The sequence below is a fragment of the Tenebrio molitor genome, chromosome 2 (genome assembly GCF_963966145.1).
Source record: "Tenebrio molitor chromosome 2, icTenMoli1.1, whole genome shotgun sequence".
NCBI classification, from domain to species: domain Eukaryota; kingdom Metazoa; phylum Arthropoda; class Insecta; order Coleoptera; family Tenebrionidae; genus Tenebrio; species Tenebrio molitor.
In genome coordinates, this window is record NC_091047.1 from 31,970,592 (window position 1) to 31,990,771 (window position 20,180).

Genomic DNA, 20,180 nt, shown 5'->3' on the forward strand with positions numbered 1-20,180 from the left:
ACACGTGCCTTAAAAAATAAAAATAGTCCATTTTGCCTAAAATCCGGGCCCTACTAATGACTGTCCAAACAACAAAAAATATAAACTAATGAAACAACGAACACACAAAACGACTATAAATACGAGAACAATACTTTTTTAAGAAAAATCGACGAAACTGTTTGAAACAGGTTAGACTCTTACTGTGACGTCACGATTTCAACATAGCGGCCTGTAGAGATTAAGACGGCAATGATAGTCCTCCAAATACGATTCGTAGTCAATGTTACATGCAGACAATGCCACTCAGAAAATTTCAACCAATCAGCTTGTAGTAGGTATTTTGAATCATTGGACCAATTAGGAACGACTTACACTCGAGATCGTAGATCGAGTGGTGTTTCAGGTAACAGGTCGAGTATAGGCCAAGTAAGGAAACGAGGAAATCCTCCCATCCCATATGTTTATTGTAAACTTTTACAACGTTTGGGCTAGTAATCTCTTTTTTGGAGTTATCATTTCTAAAGAATCATTGTACCTTGTGGTTGACTATCAGCGAAGGTGTACAGTAAAGTAACAACTTTATTATAGTACCGTTGTACAGCTTTCAGGTGTTGATTATTGTGTCCGGCAATTTTTTTCCACATAGGAACCTCTGCTTTTTGTTTCCAATTTTTTTCTGTGGGGAAGATACATCCCATTACCCTGTTTAAGCTTACAGCTCTTTCAGACGTGGATACTGTATCCGGGATACAGTATGCGAGATACGGAATTGGGAGGGAAAAATATCGGCAGCTGTATCTGTTTACCAGTATCATTATTCAGTCGTGCGGACAGTGACGTACAGTATGGATGTGGAAGAAATTATAATGCTGTGGTATCTTTTAAAAAAGAAAACAAAAGAAAACGAGCTATGTGGTTCATCCAATTGTGGAATTAAGACAGGCTAAAGCAACCTTCACTTTATCATATGAAGATTTGCTACAAGACTCTTCAAATTTTTTTAATTATGTACATATTTTAGAATGCGTATTGTTGCATATCAATTTGAAAGATAAATTATTGAAAAAAGACACTGTGATGCGTAAAAGTACTACGACAAAAGAACGACTGGCAATAACTTTGAGGTAAGAGAAAATTACATAATGAATATTATTAAATAATAATTAATAACATAATTACATTATGTTCTTTAATAGTTAACAATACTATACATACTTTGATTATACATGTTATTTGAGAGGTAATTGCATAAATGTATGTTAGTGTTAATGATTAAAAAAAAAACCTTCACTGCTGCCTTGATAATTTGTAAGTAAATCTATATATGATCCATCAGTTGAAGGAGCAGGGTAGCCATGTGAATAAGGATAGCCAGCGGGAGTAGAAATGACTGTTTGTTGTACATGTTTGAAATGATGAGGATCTGATATATTGGAATAACATTGTGGGGGATAAGTGACGTATGAACTGAAAGCAGGAGGAGTGGGTACTATGGCCGCTTTGCATAATTGTTAATTTAGCATCCATTTTTCTGTCGACGGGGACTCTTCAAATCTCCAAGAAGAGAAAGAAAAAAATGTCGGTCTTCATCTTGCTCCAATATTTTTTCATTTGCATTAATACTTTCCTTTAGCAATTTTGCAATTTGGGCATCGGTACCATCTCTTTTAGAGGAAAGTTTCATTTTCTTGCGTGAGGGCTGTTCAGTTGTTGCAGTATCGTCTTCTAACATCGAGACTTGGGTGTCTTGAGTTTCTTCGCTGACGTTGGAAGCAGTTCTAAAAGAAGAGCTATTAGGTTATTATTTTTTGCTAACTAAACTGATTTATTTTTATTACTCTTTATGTGTAGGGCATCTTAACAAAAATGACAACTGCTCTAAAAATATATATGTTTTCCATGTGGCTTCAGATTCACTCCTCACACTGCGTCTTTTTGCTAGTTCTCGTGCAAATGAATTTCGTAGATTTTTCCATTTTTTTTTTTTTTGTAAATCTTTCGCTAAAAGATAATAAGAACTCGTATTTTTTCATATTTCTTGCAACGGGTTGCTCACTTAGAGATCCACATTACAACTACAGAATTGGAATATCAACAGCGACAGTAATCCGTCAAACGTGTCAACAAATTTGAGAAATCATGAAAGAACAATGCTTACCAAAACTTTTAATTACTACTCATTTCTCAATTTCATTGGCCTGTCTTGATTGATTTCTACGTTGTCTTTAAGTTTTCTGGAATTACAGTTTGCACACTTGAATGATGCTATATAAGTATACTCCAATTTCACCCTCTATGGGTGTTAACTTTTGCCGTCGAAATCAAGATTACCCGGAAAACCTCAGTTTGTATTATTACTAGTGTTATTCGTATTAACTACATAAGTTCTATATATTTTTTATACGGAATTGTGCTTTATGTTCTGGATATTTTATGTTAAGCAGTTTCTGTTTTAACCTCGTATGAGGACGGTGTAGTAATATTAGCACTGTTATAAGAAACTAATGAATTTCGATCTTCGAAACAGAGTGGAACAATTCAACACATCTTTTTTTCTTCTGTTACTCATTTTATTTTATGGATTTTCTATTAAGCTAATTTTCATCTTTTTAACATTGTCATACTTGGCTTGTACTGCACTCACTTAGAACCAAAAGTTGCAATGATGGAGCCGTTTGCTGCATACAGCTGGTACTCAGTTGCGGTGGGACGATAACCTAGCTTGCTGACGGGGTAGACAGAGATTTCGGCGCCGGTGTCCACTAGGAAGTGCTCCTTGGCGATGAGGTCGACTATGAAAAGGCGGCATTGCTGGGATACCGAACCAATTTCCGCCATGAGTGGTCCAGTACCTAGTTTTCCGCTTGGAAGGAGCAAGGCTGAGTGTATTTGGTTGCTTTTGCTTTGAAGCGGTTGTAATACCAGCAGATAGTGTTTTCTTGTTTGTTTGGTCGCACTGGTGATTGGTTACGCTGGCGGTTGCATGCTTTGTTGCGTGGGTAGCGTCAGTGTGTGACATAGTGGCCAACATTTCATGCACCTTATCTGCGAGTTCAGCAAGTTTGTCGAGGGTGGAGTCGGTCTAAGTGGTTAAGATCACCTGGGTTTGGTGTGGGACGCGATTTGTCCACAGGTATCGCAGGAGGTTTTCTGGGACTGTTGTTGCCGTAAGAACTCAGAGGACTTGGGGTCCCGTAGATCTTCTCGTTGGAGAAGTTGCTGGATGTGTTGTTCTTCGGAGCTCGAGAGGCGGGATATTAGAGCCGTCATAAGTACTTCGTATTTGTCGGTCCTAGGTGGTATTTGTAAGATATCACGGGCGGACCTGGGCGTTCCGGAAGTCGGAAGTTGGAGACGACGTAGTGGAACTTGGTAGTGTCGTAACATTGGTCAGTGTCAGTTGGGTTTCAAGTTGGGAAAACCAGAGCTTGGGCTCGTTTTTCCAGAATGGTAGGATGGCGCTGAAGAGAGTTACAAAATAATCATATGTCTTTCATTACTTTTTATTTATTTTTTCACATGTTCAAAGTTACCCATGAATAAGGCTACTTTGAACACACATTTAAAATACACATTAGTTAAATGAAACCCTTTCTCGGGTTTCTGGGGATGCCCCCGAAAGTTTCAAAATTCCGGTCCGAGTCGCAGAGCTTCGGGAACCTGTCACGATACATCCTCTGGATCAGGATCTTCTCCATCTTTTCGTTGTCTGGCTCCACTATCACCGCTTCTCGTCATCATTGGGTTTCCCACGACAATTCCGACATTTTCAAATACCGTCTCTGTCCAACTGTAGGCTTTCCTACTTGAACCAATGGTGAATCGCACCCACGACATAACGACGCAACTCTTGGTTCTGTGGGTCGAACCAGGGTATGATCTCGCCGATGACCTTGGGTTGGTGAGCTTCGTCGCCCGCATTGGCGCCACTTGTCGATGGTGACTGTGTTGTTGCATGTTGCATCCACGCGACGGCGTTAACACATATTTACGACCCTGTTACGTTTTGTTCGTATTTAAAAAGTCCAATGGAATGACCAAAGGACACTATACAGGGTTATTCACAAGAGACTTCCGATGAAAATTTCGTTATCTGCAACCCAAAATACAAGAAACCCCTATAGTTCATTTTTTTATGCTGTAGAAAAAGTCAGGCAGCCAAATATACACTTTCAATAGTTCACTAGATTCCTATTTCAATTTTGTAAATTACTTCAATCCATGATGCCATATGCCACAATAAATGCGTTAATATCAATTTGTATCACTGTCAATTAGTTATTAATTTAAAAGCTAGTTTGGTCAAGGGTTTTTATACTTGATTATCGATGGGCTACACAGAACAAATTATGTTTAACGAAAAATTAAGTCGCCCTTATCCGCATTCGAAAAAACATGATTTTGAACATTTACAAACATGTCTATGATGATGATGAACATGCGGAACTTAAGGTTGGGGATACGGTTAAATTAAAGAAGAGCAGATGTGGAAATTGGATGTGCGTATTGAAGTGACCGTGGAACCACTGATTATACACCTTGGAGAGTCTGATGAGGATTCGGATTAACCAGAAGATTTCGAAGATGAGAGTTGATGTTTTAAATCCATAATATGTCTGAGTTATCGTTAATTATTGTTTCTATTTACCAACTTCCTGCTTTTTATTCATGAATTCAGATTAAACACATTATTAAACACGTTTTCTGATTTCAATTAATTTTTTTATCGAATGTCAAAACGTTGTCAGAATGACGGAGATTTTGACAACCAGAATTTTTAGCGGCATCGTGGATCCATATCAATTATAAATGAATTTAAGGTATCTAGGCAGCATTGATAACTGTATATTGGGTTGCCTGACTTTTTCTACAGCATTAAAAAATGAACTATAGAACTTGATATTTTGTTTAATTCGAAATAAGTTAGCAGTCCAAGTAGCTTGACGAATAAGATTAATCATGACACTTTCTCTTTATTGGGGTTATGAGCAAATGTTAATATATAATCAATTCACTTTTGTAATGACGGACTAGAGTTACTAAATTTAGTAACTTTTGTCTTGTGAACACATCTTTTTACCGCGAATTTGGTCTTTTAAAAAGTTAGGTTATGGGTCACGTCATTTGTTCTGTCAAAACTGGTCCAATTCAAAGTATAATGAAACTAGGTAAATGTGTTTAATTATTTTGAAGAAAAAAGCAAAGTTGCACTACTCTCGTGTCAAAAATGGATTACTCCCTACGATTTAGGGATATTCCTTACTAGGTTGCCATAAATTTGGTTAGGTTGGAGGCTATGTGGTTTCTGGTGACAAACAAAACATATCCCAAAAATGTAAGACAGCATATTAATTGTACAGTTGCAAATGACTAATTTCTCGCTAAGTGATAGATGATTTTTAGTTTCACAATCAATTTTGGTTACTGGCGGCATATTTATTTGGATTTAATCTCTCAATTCAAAGTAACCAACCTTAGGCATTAAAAATAACTTTTTAAAATTCTAGTTACACACAACATGAAAAACGTTATTTCCCTAAAAGTTCGAATTCTAGGGAGAAATCCATTTTTGACACGAGAATACATAAATACGAAAAGGCAGTTGAACGTAACAATGAAATAATTTTGCATTTTGCTGCTCATCCTCGTCATCGTCGCTGTTTTCCAAGTCCGAATCCGAATCTTCAACCAAATTAACAATATTTGTGGATGTCATAGAAGCTAAAGTTTCCCATAAGCCTTGTTCTTGTCCTTCATTTAAAATTGTGTACATACTTCTGGGACTGAAGCCTGTGCAGCACTTAGGAAGAGTTTTATTTTAGATTAGGATTTACCGAAAAAACATTCGCAACTGCTTTTACGATTTTGTATTACGTATTTACGTTTCCATTGGCTACATGAGTAATTTCTTTCTTAATTTTGTTGAAAGCCTTTAAAATGCGCTGCTTCGTCTGCTTGCTTATTGATGCTTTAAAATGTGCTTTAGTAAAAAAAAATTGTGCCAGTCGGCGCCGTTTATTTCCACGAGACAGAAGCGCCAAATTGGGGCGCACGGTAACACCTTTTACGTTATTGTCATTTTCTATTTTACAGAATTGCGTATGACTAAGCCTATCTAATAGAATTTGAGTTTGATTTTCTTAGATCAGTTTGTGTCTACAGTAATAGTATGCCACTAGATTTCTAACACACACATGTTACACGACACATCCGTTCGCAGAAGCATGACATAACAGTCTGAGAGACTTTTAGAGCCTTCAGCTTCATGCCCATATATACATATGTATAGTCGTTTTCAACGACATCCGTGCTATCATTGTCATTTTTAATATGTTGGTGCAGATTGTACAGTTGCGGCCGTTGAAAACTCAGACACTTTGACAACGCCAAACTTTTAGCTTTGTAAATGGTATTGAAAGTGACGTTTCTCAAAATGTCACTCAAACATTATCCACATTTATTTCTCTCGCAATGACTCTTATACTCACACCGTCCCTCAGTCAAACACATTTACGCGAGATTCTGACCTAATATATCAAATACTGACACTGACTTTATAATCCTTGATGAAAATCCTGTTTACGCTAATCAAATTTCGGAATTTATACAGAGTGTTTAAATCTTTCCTGTCTGAGATTTCAACGGCCGCAACTGTACATACAAATTCATAACCAGGATTCAGAGTATAAGCAAATCCTAGTTAAAAAAATGTCAAACAAGAAATTGAGGTTATGGTAAAAGAAAATTGCTATTTCGTCAAACATCAACAACAAATAATAAAACTCAGTCTTCAACATGGTGTAAAACATGGTTAAACCAGGTCATCCTCGGAATTCAAATCAGACTTAATGTTTTCTTTGATTTGTTTGAAATTATAGAAAATAATTTGAATTTGTCAATTTGCCGCGTTAAGCTAAATTGCCAAATTAAAAAATTCAAAATTACTAAACTGAAACAGCAAGTAATGCCAACATACTGTCATAATGACAGCACAGATGTCTCTGAAAACGACTATAGTACCAACTCCAGATGCTAAATCGTGAATGCCTAAATTGTAGGTCCATAGCTGCTGCAAATAATAGACTGTCACATGTTAAGTAGTGATGAAACTATTACCAGTTGACAATTACGATTACGATTATTGAAGTTATAGTCGTACGGTTACGATTATGATTATATTTTCGGAAATAAAACACCAATTTGAAAAACCATTATAATACTTTCGAAAATATTAATGATTTGAATTAAAATAAAGTCTAAACCTAAGTAGTACAGAGTGTCTATAAAAGAACATACATCAAGAGTGCTGTGGAACTCGAATATATTTGATTTTTGCCGCTTTGTAGCATATTGTGGTACCAAATAGAAAAACAGAGGTTATGTAACTTCATTAATGACAGGTTTTTCGATTTTTAAAATAAATTTCTGTTAGGTACAGAACACACCACATGCCATTGTATCTATTTTTCATTAATTACAGTGTTGTCTGAAGAACGATCACTTCCAATTTGTAATACTCGATGGACTAACAATAATTCACATTTTTATTACGTATAAACTATCAAAACATAACTTCTGCAGACACCTCATAATGAAGATTCGGGGTAATTAAAACAAACACATTTTGGGGGTTTATGTATTCTCTATTTCAAGGGTACTATTACGACCCAAAAGACAGGCCGGCCACAAACAGATTTCTGGTGTCCTGATTGGAGTACGGAAGGGAGAAAGAGATGCCAAAGTTCAAAAGACAGCACAACATTTATTGGGTCCTGAAATTACAGGGGCGGCTTGCCCGGTCTCTGCACCGCGCAGGGTGCGATATTGCGAGTACTGGTCACTCCTCGTTCGGGCTTGGATGACGTCGCGTGGTTCAGTGGGGCCGAAGGTGACTCGAGGGTGGACAGTAATAATTCGTCGGAATGTGTGTGGTAGCCGCCGACGTAGCTCCTCCGGAGTCGGGGCTCGCTTCCTCCCTGGTTGGGCTTCACTGAGGGGTGTCTCCACGAGGTGGTGCGACTGGAGAACTGAGTGGTGGAAGTTGAGCGACTCGAGGGTGTTGAGAAAATTGCGAGTCTCGATGGAATCTTGATTGAGACTGAAATAGAGTCCTGGAAAGGAGAGTCCTGCTGGTCGCCTGTGGGAACAGTGAAAATTTTCTAGCTGCGAGAGCCGCCATTTTGGTTTCGAGGTCGTACTTAATTGCGACGCTAGTACCTAAATGTATCCGTCTTCGACGTTTCCGGTTCCGATCCCTAAATGGTCGCGAGCCTGTCTTTTCGCCGATTAATTTAATCGGTCCTTTGACCTTCGCCTCCGAGACGTTATTACACTGAACGCTCGGACACTAATTTTAACTCGGCGAACGGTACTACGTGTTCGGTGGACCATTGCACGGAAGAGAGAACGAGTTCTTCCGTTATCCGTTGCGGGTTTTGCGTCGGCGCTCTTTTTTTTTTTTACAATTTTACAGAAATTGTTGAAAGTGGCCCCCATTATGTTCCAAACATTTCCTAATTCGTTTCTTTTTATTGTTAAAGATATTCTGCAGCATCTGCTGGTCTATAGTGTTGCAGCAGTTTCTTATTTCCTCCATAAGTTCCTCCAAAGTGTGCATTCTCCTTTTAAAAACTTTATTTTTTAGATGACCAAATATACAAAAATCTAACGGTGTTAAATCTGGAGAACGTGGGGGAAATTCAGGATTTAATCTATTACTTATAATTCTATTGCCATAAAATTGTTGAAGATAAACCAAATTCTCTTGTGTTGTGTGAGCTGTAGCACCGTCGTGTTGAAAGTATCCATTCTGCAATTCTTCATCATCCAGCTGATTAATAAATATTTCTAAAATTTGTTCCCGGTATCTAGTGGCATTTATAGTTTCATGGAAAAATATCGGTCCAATTAAACGCCTTCGTGAGACAGCAATCCACACTCCAACTTTTACAGGATGCAATCGGGTTTCTACAAATGCATGTGGATTTTCTGAACTCCATATTCTATAGTTTTGTGAATTTACATATCCAGATAAATGAACCCATGCTTCGTCCGAAAAAAAACTGATGTCTAATAATCTGCAAGCAAAGTTAATATTAAAATTGTTTAATTCAATTCATCATTACAAACCTGTCATCATTCAAATTGTTTAAAAACCAATTGCAGTATTCTAAGCGCCTCTCAGAATCACCTGGTCGAAGTTCTTGAAGTGTAGTGATCTTGTACGGATATAAGTTCAGGTTTTTTCTAACAATTTTTTGGCAAGTGGAGAGTGGTACATCAGCCTGAAGTGATAACTTCCTGAGAGATGTTTTTGGGCTTTGTTCAATTCGTTGTTAAGTGTCTGAAAATTCTGAAAATTTAAGTAATCTTACTCGCAAAATTTGACAATGGTTCACTGATTTCACTGTCGTCGATTATTGATACTTGTAGAAGGTCTATTTGGGGACGAAACAGATGTTGCAATTTCTGTTTTTTCTTCTGTTACAGCAGAATAAAGAAGTTCTGTAACTTTTTTGGAAGAGTTGTTATTTCGAAATATACGGGTTTTGTATCTTGGGTCCAGCGCGGTGGCCAGTATGTAGGTTTCATTTTCTTCAATATTACCTTTGATTTTATATTACTAGATTGGCCACCTAAATGGAAAACCGTATGCAAGAAATTTTACTTTTGGATGCCACTGATAGAGAGCGTAGCAAGCAACGAAACAAATTTTTACAGTCGACCGAATGAATTTATGAGCACTAATTAGAGTTGATGAATATTCAGCCGAGCCACTTTTCACAGAATCACAGACACAGCGTACGCTATCAAGGGCCGAGCCAAGCCAAGTAGTGAAGCAAAATCGGACCGAAATTATGACTTCTATAGTGATTCCAAAGTATAACTAAATGAGACCGATACTATCTTGTAGAGGACATTTTGGGACATAAGGAATGGTCATCTACAACTTTTTTTTAAGCTATAATTTTGATTTTTTGTATATTTATACTAAAAAGTACAGCGCTTCCAATAGTGAATTGGAAATTTCGCAAATATTGAGAGTTTTGAAAAAAAATATTAATAAATTCAGATGAATCAAAAATGCGCATAGTGAACTTCACTCTGCTGGGACCTATGTGAAATGTTAAAAATTTCGATACACATGCAGCAAGTCAAATGTAACTAAGATATCGGAAAAGTTTTTAAAAAAGAATTAATTCGGTGGCCTGTGTACTTTCTGAGAAAATAATTATTTTTTATTCGACGAGCGAACGCGCGGCAGCTTCTGGCTCTGGTAGGCAGAAATAACCCGGCACGCGTATTTAGTCGTCTATCGATGTAGGGATTGTAGTAGTCTAAAAACAATAATCGTAAAATTTTGAGTCGGTAATTTTTTTGTATTTTTGCTAAAATTTACCTATTTTAAATGCTTTCTTCGTCATCTTCATTCTCATATACCTAAACAAGAAACATTGTTGTGACATTTTTTGCAAGAACAATGTGCAGCATTTTAAGCCTTCTTTCATGCACATATATGCCACGATTATTTTAAACACGCAGGAGGCCGCGATATTTTTTTGTTAGATTGGCGTCAGGTTCTGTCATATGACGTTTCGTTTTTAAATATTCGCATTGTTGTCAATTCCGTCATTAATTTAGTTAATAAGAGTTTACCCAGAACTGCCCTACAAATATGTATGTTTCATTTCAATTACAATTTTACGATTATTGTTCCTAATGCGTTCAATTATTTAAAAAATGTAACAAGTTGGGAGTAGTGTTCGGTTGAATTATAACCTAAAATAGATTTATTAAGACAAATCACAATACTGCCAACTAAAATGTCAGATTTTCATAGATAGTCCGAATTTGAAATAATCGTGAATGGTTTATACATTTATTATTTTGGTATCATTGGTCTGTGCAAAAAATGTTCATCAGTTTTCTAATGTCATTAACTCATTAGGTATGGGATCCATTGTAGCTAAAACAGGTTGTAAAATGCCCTTATTTAGATTGGGAGATTTATTAAATTAACCCAAAACTACAAAACGCACTAGAATAAAATTAGAGCATAAGTTCATGACAAAAATGTTATAAACTGCTTGAAGGATATATTTCAAATTTTACGTGCCTTAGCTACTCCTTGCTTTACGTAGAATTGAAGACATTTTTCTAACATTTTTTATAGGAACAGGAGAATCGACGAGAAATAATATTTAGCTTTTTTTGTAATGGTATTACTTATCTATCCTTCTTAAATTAAAAAAAAAAATAATAATAAATGTATGTGCGTGAAGGAAGACTTAAGATCCTGGAGTGATTGTTCTTGCTAAAAATGTCAGAACAATGTTTCTTGTATATTTGAGGATGAATATGACGAAGATGAAAGCATTTAAAGTAGGTAAATTTTAGCAAATATACAAAAAAACTATACTTATACTCAAAATTTTTGTCTTTAGACTGCTACACTCCCTACGAGTATATCGATAGACGACTATTATAAATAGGCGTGCCGGGTTATAATCTCCTGCCAGGAGCCGCCCGGCGCGTTCGCTTGTCGAATAAAAAAATTATTTTCTCAAAAAGTATACGGGCTACTGACTTAATTCTTTTTTTAAAAACTTTTCCAATATCTTAGTCACATTTGACTCGCTGCATGTGTATCGAAATTTTCAACATTTCAAATAGGTCCCAGCAGAGTGAAGTTTACGATGCGCTTTTTTGATTAATCTAAATTTATTAATAATTTTTTTCAAAATTATCGATATTTGCGAAATTTCCAGTTGACTGTTGGGAGCGCTGTACTTTTTAATATAAATATACAGAAAATCAAAGTTATAGCCTCAATAGTTGAATTAAGACAGCGTTAAATGTTACGAGAAACGTAGTTTTTAGTACACATCACCTATGTATAAAGGCCGTTTTCAAAGTTCGGTCCTATTAAAAAAAGTTGTAGATGACCATTCCTTATGCCCCAAAATATCCTCTATATTATACAAGATAGTATAAAACTCATTTAGTTATACTTCGGTATCACCTACCCTCAGAATGAAAACCTTCCTTCATTTCGCTGTTACATATCTATCTTTAACAGTTGCCTCTATTTGCGGCCACTTTTCTATAAGCAACGGTATTCCATCGTGCAGAGAAAAAAGTTAGCTTTATTTTGATATAATTTATGAGGATAGGTTATGATATGAACGTACCTATAAATTAAACAGAGACGTACCTGTTTACACCCGGTTGCCAAAGGATTGGGGCCAAGTGAGAAATGGCAACCCAAACTTTTTAAGTTCTTTACATATCTCTCTTTGAAATGAATTATAATTTATCAAAAACGAGTGAACGAAAAAAATTAATTAATTTAATTTTAATTAAAAATACTTGCGGCTATATTTTGATAGGCAACCCGGCAGAGACATATATTCTCTTATTGTGAATAATTAGTTTCTGATTTTAATAAAGTATTACATTGATTTGCTCCAAATAAATCCATTTTTTTATTATAGTCCGATGAGCTTAGTCCGAATCAAGAAGTCGACATGACCTGCGTCTGTTTTCGACATTTGACAGCAGTGCATGGTTCTACCAATATTTGAAAATTTATTTAGGCAACATGAGACAGATATTGTGTTCTTTCGTGCTTTCTTGGTATTTCTGCAAATTCATTCCTCCGTTTTAATTTTATCTTTCAAAAAACCGCTCCCTTCAGAATGCTTTTGATAACTATTTACATATGAACTAATAGGTCAGATATATTAAAAATTGTTGAAAACAGCACTAAACAACCACGTTTAGACTGTCTTTCTTTCTTCCTAGATTTTGTTTCGGCAACGCCATGAACACAAAACAACCTCTATGAATTAGTTTACCCCCTTACCTGTTAACTTCCAGTCTTGCAAGTTTCCGCGCAATTCCAATATTGTTTTTGCAATTTACAAATTCTGTAAAAGGATCTGTCCACATGCTTTTCGTTGGCATCATACGGAGGACATTTCAAGCAAAATTAAACAAAATTATCCCAAATAACGTGGTTAAAACGTAACCTAAAAATTTGACGTCGCTAGTGGAATAAACGTACAATTCGCGTCTTGCTCTAATCGCACATGCTAAAGCGAGATGCATAGTGGGACACGCTTAATACAATACGTACAAGAATTCAATAGTTTGTTTACATTATGTTGAAAAGAGATAGCAATATGACAGTTGTTCTGCTTTTTAATTGATACATCGGACTATAATTAAAAAATGGACTATATGTACATAGTAGTCATAGTTGCGATTGTAGAAAAAATGTTGTGTGTTGCGAGCGCAAGTGTACTATTGGGAGCACGGAATTTCGGGCAGACTTGAAATTTGACTGATATAAGATGTGAAATAGGCTTTAGATGCTAGACGACTTAATAAACCTCATGTTAATATCTACTATTGTTGCATGTCATTTTGAAAAATTGCATTCATCAATCCTGAAAAGTTGCAAGTGCTTAGATGTGATTTTCTGGAAACTAAACAGTCTTTTATTAAACTTTGGAAATTACAGTCGCGGACAAAAAAATAGGACAATATTTTTTCGCTAATGTAAGGCTCTTTACTATTTCTATGGTTACTATTAAAATATTTATTTATTTATTATAGTAAACCAGGTTTACCTACTTAACTCAATTTTAGTTAAATTTCGTAATGAGACTTGTCCCACTTTTTTCTGTCCGTGACTGTAATAACTAAAATGTAAAATAATTGTGCATAACTGTGTTTATTTCGTCAAAATTAATTGTTATAACATTTATGACAATAAAGCTTAGACTACATTGGGTTTTTTTAAATAACATATAAATAGCTGCCCGAAATTCCATGCTCCCAATAGTACATTGTCAATCTCTCAATCAACAATGTATCACTTTGCGTTCTTAATACACAAAGAACTAAGTACATATTTCGTGTTAGTTTTCTGAGATAAATAACGTGAAAAGGCAACAAACAAACAGTTAGTTATAATAATTTTTTAAACTAAAACAATGATTTAGTGATTACAGTATGAAATAAAGCGCATTGCGTTACACGTCCAGTAATATTTTAAACAGTAACTCGTCGCCTCGTCTGTTCCCGTCGTGTTCTGGAAACATTTCGCATTTCGACTCGATAGTGCGATACTGTGCGATACTCCGAACTCCGCGCTTTATTCAAGTTACGACAAGCTTACTCTGGCGACAGAAACGTAACGTATGTCTAACCGAATTCACACAGCGGCAATAGGCGCTCCCTCTGGTATCCGCATCCAAAAGTTTGCGGAAAACTGGTTCCATTGGTGGCCAATCTAGTAATATAAAATCAAAGATATTACCATATCGATAAATCATCTGTGTCTGCAGAGTGGTGTTTTGGTGTTTTGTATCGTCTGAAGAAATTTTTTGTATGATTCTGAATAGACTATTAAAAAATATACAGGGTGTCCCAGAACTGGCTCCCCAGAGAAAAAGGGAGCCTTAGGGCGAATATATTAACGTGTATTTTGAAGAAAAAAAGTCCTATCTCAAATGATAACCGAGAAAAGACATTCTGAAGTTGACCAATTAGAGTTGAGCATCATTAAGGTGGAATAATCGCAATTTTGCGTTGCCAAGGTTTCCTTTTTATCCGTAAACCTCTATAATTCTGTCCATTTGATTTGGTCCACTACATTTATTAGAATGATTGTTTACGTCAGTTTGACATTTGTTATAGAATTTCGCTGCGACATTTAATTCAAGTGTTTCATTTAACATGTATTCTTCCTCTGAGTACGTAGATATGATTCTTACTTTTGCACGATGTGGGAACAATGCACGTGAAGCAGTAAGGTTGTACCGTGACAATTTCCACAAAGACAAAACAATCCTGAAATTAATCGCTCGGGGTCGAGAAACGGGTCAGATGCAGCCAGTTCGAAGAAGAAGTTAGGGGTGCTCCAAGAAATGTAAGGACTGTCGAACACGAGGAAGCCGTACTGAATGTCTTTGAGGAAGACGGCACCCGGAGTATTCGAACAGTTTCTCGTGAAATGGGTTTATCCAAGAGTTCGGTGCAGAGAGTTCTAGCTGATAATAGGAGGCATCCGTACCACTATACACGAGTACAACATCTTCTGCCAGAGGATTATCCAATTAGGCGAGACTTTTATCTATGGTTAATAAACCAAAACGATGCTTCACACTTCTTGTCACGGATACTGTTTTCTGATGAGTCGCTATTTTGCCGGTAAGGTTGTTCCAATTATCACAACCTTCATATCTGGGCAGAGGAAAATCCAAGAGAATAATTTCTCAGAGGTTTTCAACATAGGTTTTCTGTTAATTTGTGGACTGGGCTATTGGGCGATCGTTTGGCAAGTATAAGCGTGGTGGATCCTTCCATTTGTTAAAATTCCGAATCCCCGGCTCTAGATTGGACCGTTTGAATTCCCCGCAAGATTAACGGGGGCAAGATATGCTTAGTTCATTGGAACGGAGCTACCTGATTTACTTGAAATTGTACCTCTTGCTTATCGCATAAATGACTGGTTCCAACATTTTAGCAGAAACGTTCGGGAAATTTTGGATAACCAATACCACAGCGCTGGATCGGTCGAGGAGGACCGCATCATTGGTCTCCAGATCTGAATCATTTATCGGCGGCCCATAAATTCAGAGGCTGATCTGAGAGTTTGAATTCAGGAGGCTTTGTTTCAGTTACTGAAGAAATGATACCTAACGCTACTACAAGAAGTTTGTTACGTAGAGCACAATTGTGCATACAAATGAATGGTGGTCATTTCGAACATCTGCTTTAACATTGTTACCTATTTAAATAAATGGTTCTTTTTAGAATCGCCATTTTTATTGTTTTATTTCGAATTTTGCAATTGTCAAGTCTTGATGTTGATGACAGATAAACGTCAACGAATTTTTATATCGGAAAACGTCAAAATTCCAGTTGCCCAAACATTTTATTGATTTGTGCGATATCAGAGATTTTTTGTTGTTGTTTAGCAACCGATCGGATTTTTTAGTAATACCTGAGGACGAGCTTCCGGGATTGGTGAAATTAAAAACTTTGTAACTCGGTAATTTGAGCTAGCAGAAAATTTATTTTAGTCAATTTAGAGTCTTTTTTGTTGTCGGCACATGCCTGTTTTCTCTGGGGAGCCAGTTCTGGGACACCCTGTATATATATTTTTTTTAGAGAAATAGCATCAGATAATGTAATTGCATCTTTACTTAATGCTTTGGTCACATCTTCAAAATATACCAGAATTTGGACCACTTGTTCAACAAGAATTGCTGTGTATTTAGATCGAATTGGCAATTTAGTTTTGGAAGAACAGCTTGGACAGCAATGCGCTGTTCGTATAATCTATTTAACATCAGATACGTAGAATTCCAACGAGTCGGATCGTTCTGTATCAAAACATGTTGCGAAATATTATATGTTTCTTGAGCTTCTTGAAGCAATTTCATGGCTGTTGTTGAATGACTAAAATGGCCTACTATTTTCCTAGCAGTATTCACCACATCTTTTATGTTAGTTTGTTCCAAAAGACCATCTTGTACCACAAGTTGCAACGTATGAACCATGCAAGGCACATGCTTCACTTCGTGGATATCTTTGACGGTATTTACGATATTTCGAGCATTATCTGTAACAATTACTTCCACTCTGTCAGTAATTTCCCACTCTAACATGGCCAGTTGTAAATTGTCACTTATGTTTTCGGCAGAATGTTTTTCACCTTCAAAAGGCATCACTTCAAGGCAAAAATTCTTCAATTCAAAATTTTTGTTTAGTCCATGTGCAGTTATACTAATAAAATCATTAACGTGTGAAGATGAATCGCTAGTCCAGAGATCTGTTGTCACAGAAATGTATGGAAGATTTTTCAATTCAGATTGGATTTTAGTTTTTACACGGTTGTACATATCCGGCAATATTGTTTTTGTGCCTCCGGTCGGCATGACTAAAGTTTCGAGTAGCCTTGAGCGGCCAGAAACTCAGCGTTGCGGGCCTAGGTTAGAAAACGAACTTTAGGGATATTACGTTATTAATATCAGTGTTGGCAACGTTTGCTGTCAATTTATGTAGGTCAAAAGTGTCAAACAAACAACCAAACAAATTTAATCACCGTTGAAATAAGTATTCCGAGCAAAAACCTTGCAAAATGTTAACAATAATGGAGTTTCACTCGATTGCAAATAATAATTAAGGGTATGTATAACTGATGATGTGCAACAAATGATATTCAATGCGTCTTGTTTTTTTAAGTTACCCCCAGACACTGACTGAATATCGACAAGAAAATTGAACAAACATTTCAAATTCAATGTAATTGTCTACCAAAAGTACTAAAAGGAAATAAACATATCTGGGACATCCAGTTCTAAATTAAAATGAGAAATGGAAGTGTATTAAAAATGAAAATTGACATTCCTTGGGCATTCCTTTAACATTAAACACTAAACTTAAATGAAACTGTGAAATTAAATGTATTTAAGTGCTAAATAAAAATTAACAGTGGCAACATCACTCTTACTTAAAATTAACATTAATGGTGCAGCGTGTGCATTGAGAAATGTTTATGTTTGGGACAGAGTTTTTCAGCTTTACATCAAGATTATGAAGATTTGTTGTTAAACCTTCTGAAATCACAGCTTGTGTGTTCTCTTGATGCTCGTTTACAATATTTTGAAAACTTGAACTGGATGTACAGTTAATTTCAAAATTATCGAGTACACCTCAAAAATCAAGAGGTCGATTTATTACGGTTTTTTCCACATGTGAAGATGTCTTTTTGAAATTTGGCCGTCATATTTTTATATAGGTTAGGTAAGTTTGACAACATAAATGTCGCTGATATTTTAGAGGACCATAATATTGTCTGTTTTATCCTCTACACAGTGTTCTTCGCGATGTTATAATATTGGGCTAACCTCCCGATCGACCACCCTTCTTCTAATTTGGAAAGAATGACCACTTTCGCGCATTCGGTTAGATTAGGCATTTTGTTTGTCAAAAATGGCATTGATCTTTGACAAAAAATGTAAGTGTATTTTACACTGTAGAAAATTAGGTGTACTCTATAATTTTGAAATTAACTGTAGATGCCACAGCTGCTGGAAATGAAGAAGTATTTCGTCCAACTAACTGGTTGGCTAGGGCTATTTTGGCCTTAAGCGAATCCTCAATGTACCCTTCGGCGACTGCAGTGCTTGTCCAATTACCGTGCCTTTTTATGGTTGTTATATCGGCTCCTTGTCCTGCAAGTAGTGTGGCGCTACTCCTGCGAAAGCAGTGGCCAGTATATTGGATAGCATTTGGCAATTTTAAATACAGGGTGATTTACGAGGAATAATGAGCCCGGCGGAATAGCAAATGCAACCCACAATACATTGCAACAAAAAGCCGGACATCGAAGCGGTAAATTTTCGGGTTTTTCTCCTGATGAATTGCGGGTTGCATTTTCTATTCCGCCGGGCTCATTATTCCTCGTAAATCACCTTGTATGCGGCAATCTTGGATGGCATTTTCCCGAAAGAATGAATACCCACAGGCTGCCTTGTACACTTATTATTTGCATAATATAGAAAAAAGCGTCGAAGTTCTAGATTTGGTGGCCTTAAAGAGATATATTTCTTGATTAATCCGATCCACAATGGTTCGGTGATGCAGTTTGTTCTTGGTCTTTTTGTTTTTGTTTCTAGGATGGATATGACGATGACATCATCACGAACCTTCACTTCGTCAACTTTTAAACTTGCAAGTTCATGTCTACGACATGCCGCGCATATGCCTATTATTAAAGCCACCTAAAAAAAGACTTCAAAATTTGGAAAAAATACTAACATCAAGACCCTAACTTTCATCAGAAGGTAAGTCTCATCTGGTGCCTCATTTATAAACTTTTCTATCTCTTCGATTTCTAATATTCTGGATTTTTTTGCCACATATCCGTCTTTCGTTCGTTTTAAAAAAGCAATGAGTTTTGAGTAGTTTTCAATATTGATGTTCTGTTTAATATTAAGAGTTGACTTCAACATTGAATAAATCGACCACAGTGTGGATGATTTTAAATTTTGAGACTTGGCTTGAAAATATGCAAGTAAAACATACTCATTGTAGATGGTGACATCATTGTCTTCGGCCCATTTCATAAATATATCATATTCTTGCCAATACCTCTTCATGGATTTTTGGGTCAATGAATTATTAATTGCCATTTCCGCAGCTTCCTTAATATGTGCTGGGGTATCCATTTTCTTTAATGGGGCTATATTACCTCGCGCAAATTGTAAAAGAATTATATAAATGTCAAGAAGACAAGAGATCTTGATTTTTTAAATTCAAAAATATTTAGTATTAGTAACCTTGCCAACATAAAAAGGGAGCCAAAAAAAGTTCCTACAATGAAAAATTAAACACATTTTCAAACAAATGTATTCATTGTCGGCACAAAAAATCTTGTGTATCACACGTCCAGAAACTGTTTTGCGAGTACTCGTAATTGAGGGCCTCGGCCTACGGCCTCTGCCCCCAAACCTTACTCGTACTATCGCGGCCAAAATACTTTGGTCGTCAATGTGACATAAATGACATTCAATTGTAAAGCAAACTTTAGGATGTTTAACCTTATTTTTTACTACTGTCAAAATTATTTTAATCTATCAGTGTCATACGGGTGGGGTAAATCCCAGCTGCGGAGGCAGGATTCAAAAGCAAAAGATCAACATGGTCGCGGTTTAGACAACCTTCAGAAGCAAGTAAGACGATTCTATATTTATCAAAAACTGAAGGTGCCATATTTTTGACAAGAATAATTTGAAATTGTCATGTATATTGACATTAATACTTGATTTACATTTGAAATGTCAAAAAGTGACGACCAAAGTATTTTGGCCGCGATAGTACTCGCAAAAGTGCAGTTTCTGGCCTTGTGATACAAATAACTATTGTGTTATATGTATGTGTTCTTGATACCATTTCATATTTGGGACAAATGTTTTTCATAAGCCTTTGAAAGCCTTTTTTATTTACATGATCCAAGGGTTCCCTGTCAAGGCACATTTCTTCAACAATTAACTTTGTTCTCTCTTTTACTCGAGGATGATCTGAGCTGTATGAAGCAGATCGTGAAAATATTTCTGTAATTGTTGCTTGTTTTTTCGCTGGAGAAGGGCCTTCCATATCTGTCAAACTTTCCTCGTCAA

At 36.3% G+C, this 20,180-nt stretch overlaps 2 long non-coding RNA genes across 2 annotated transcripts in view; both read left to right on the top strand.

The window, feature by feature from the left end:
* The window catches only part of LOC138123525 (uncharacterized), a 309,532-nt gene that overhangs the window by 217,719 nt on the left and 71,633 nt on the right, over nt 1-20,180 (top strand). The window lies entirely within an intron of this gene.
* Nucleotides 16,149-17,497, top strand: LOC138123875 (uncharacterized). The gene is made up of 2 exons (XR_011156934.1): nt 16,149-17,184; nt 17,242-17,497. It is a non-coding gene; the product is annotated as an uncharacterized lncRNA (long non-coding RNA).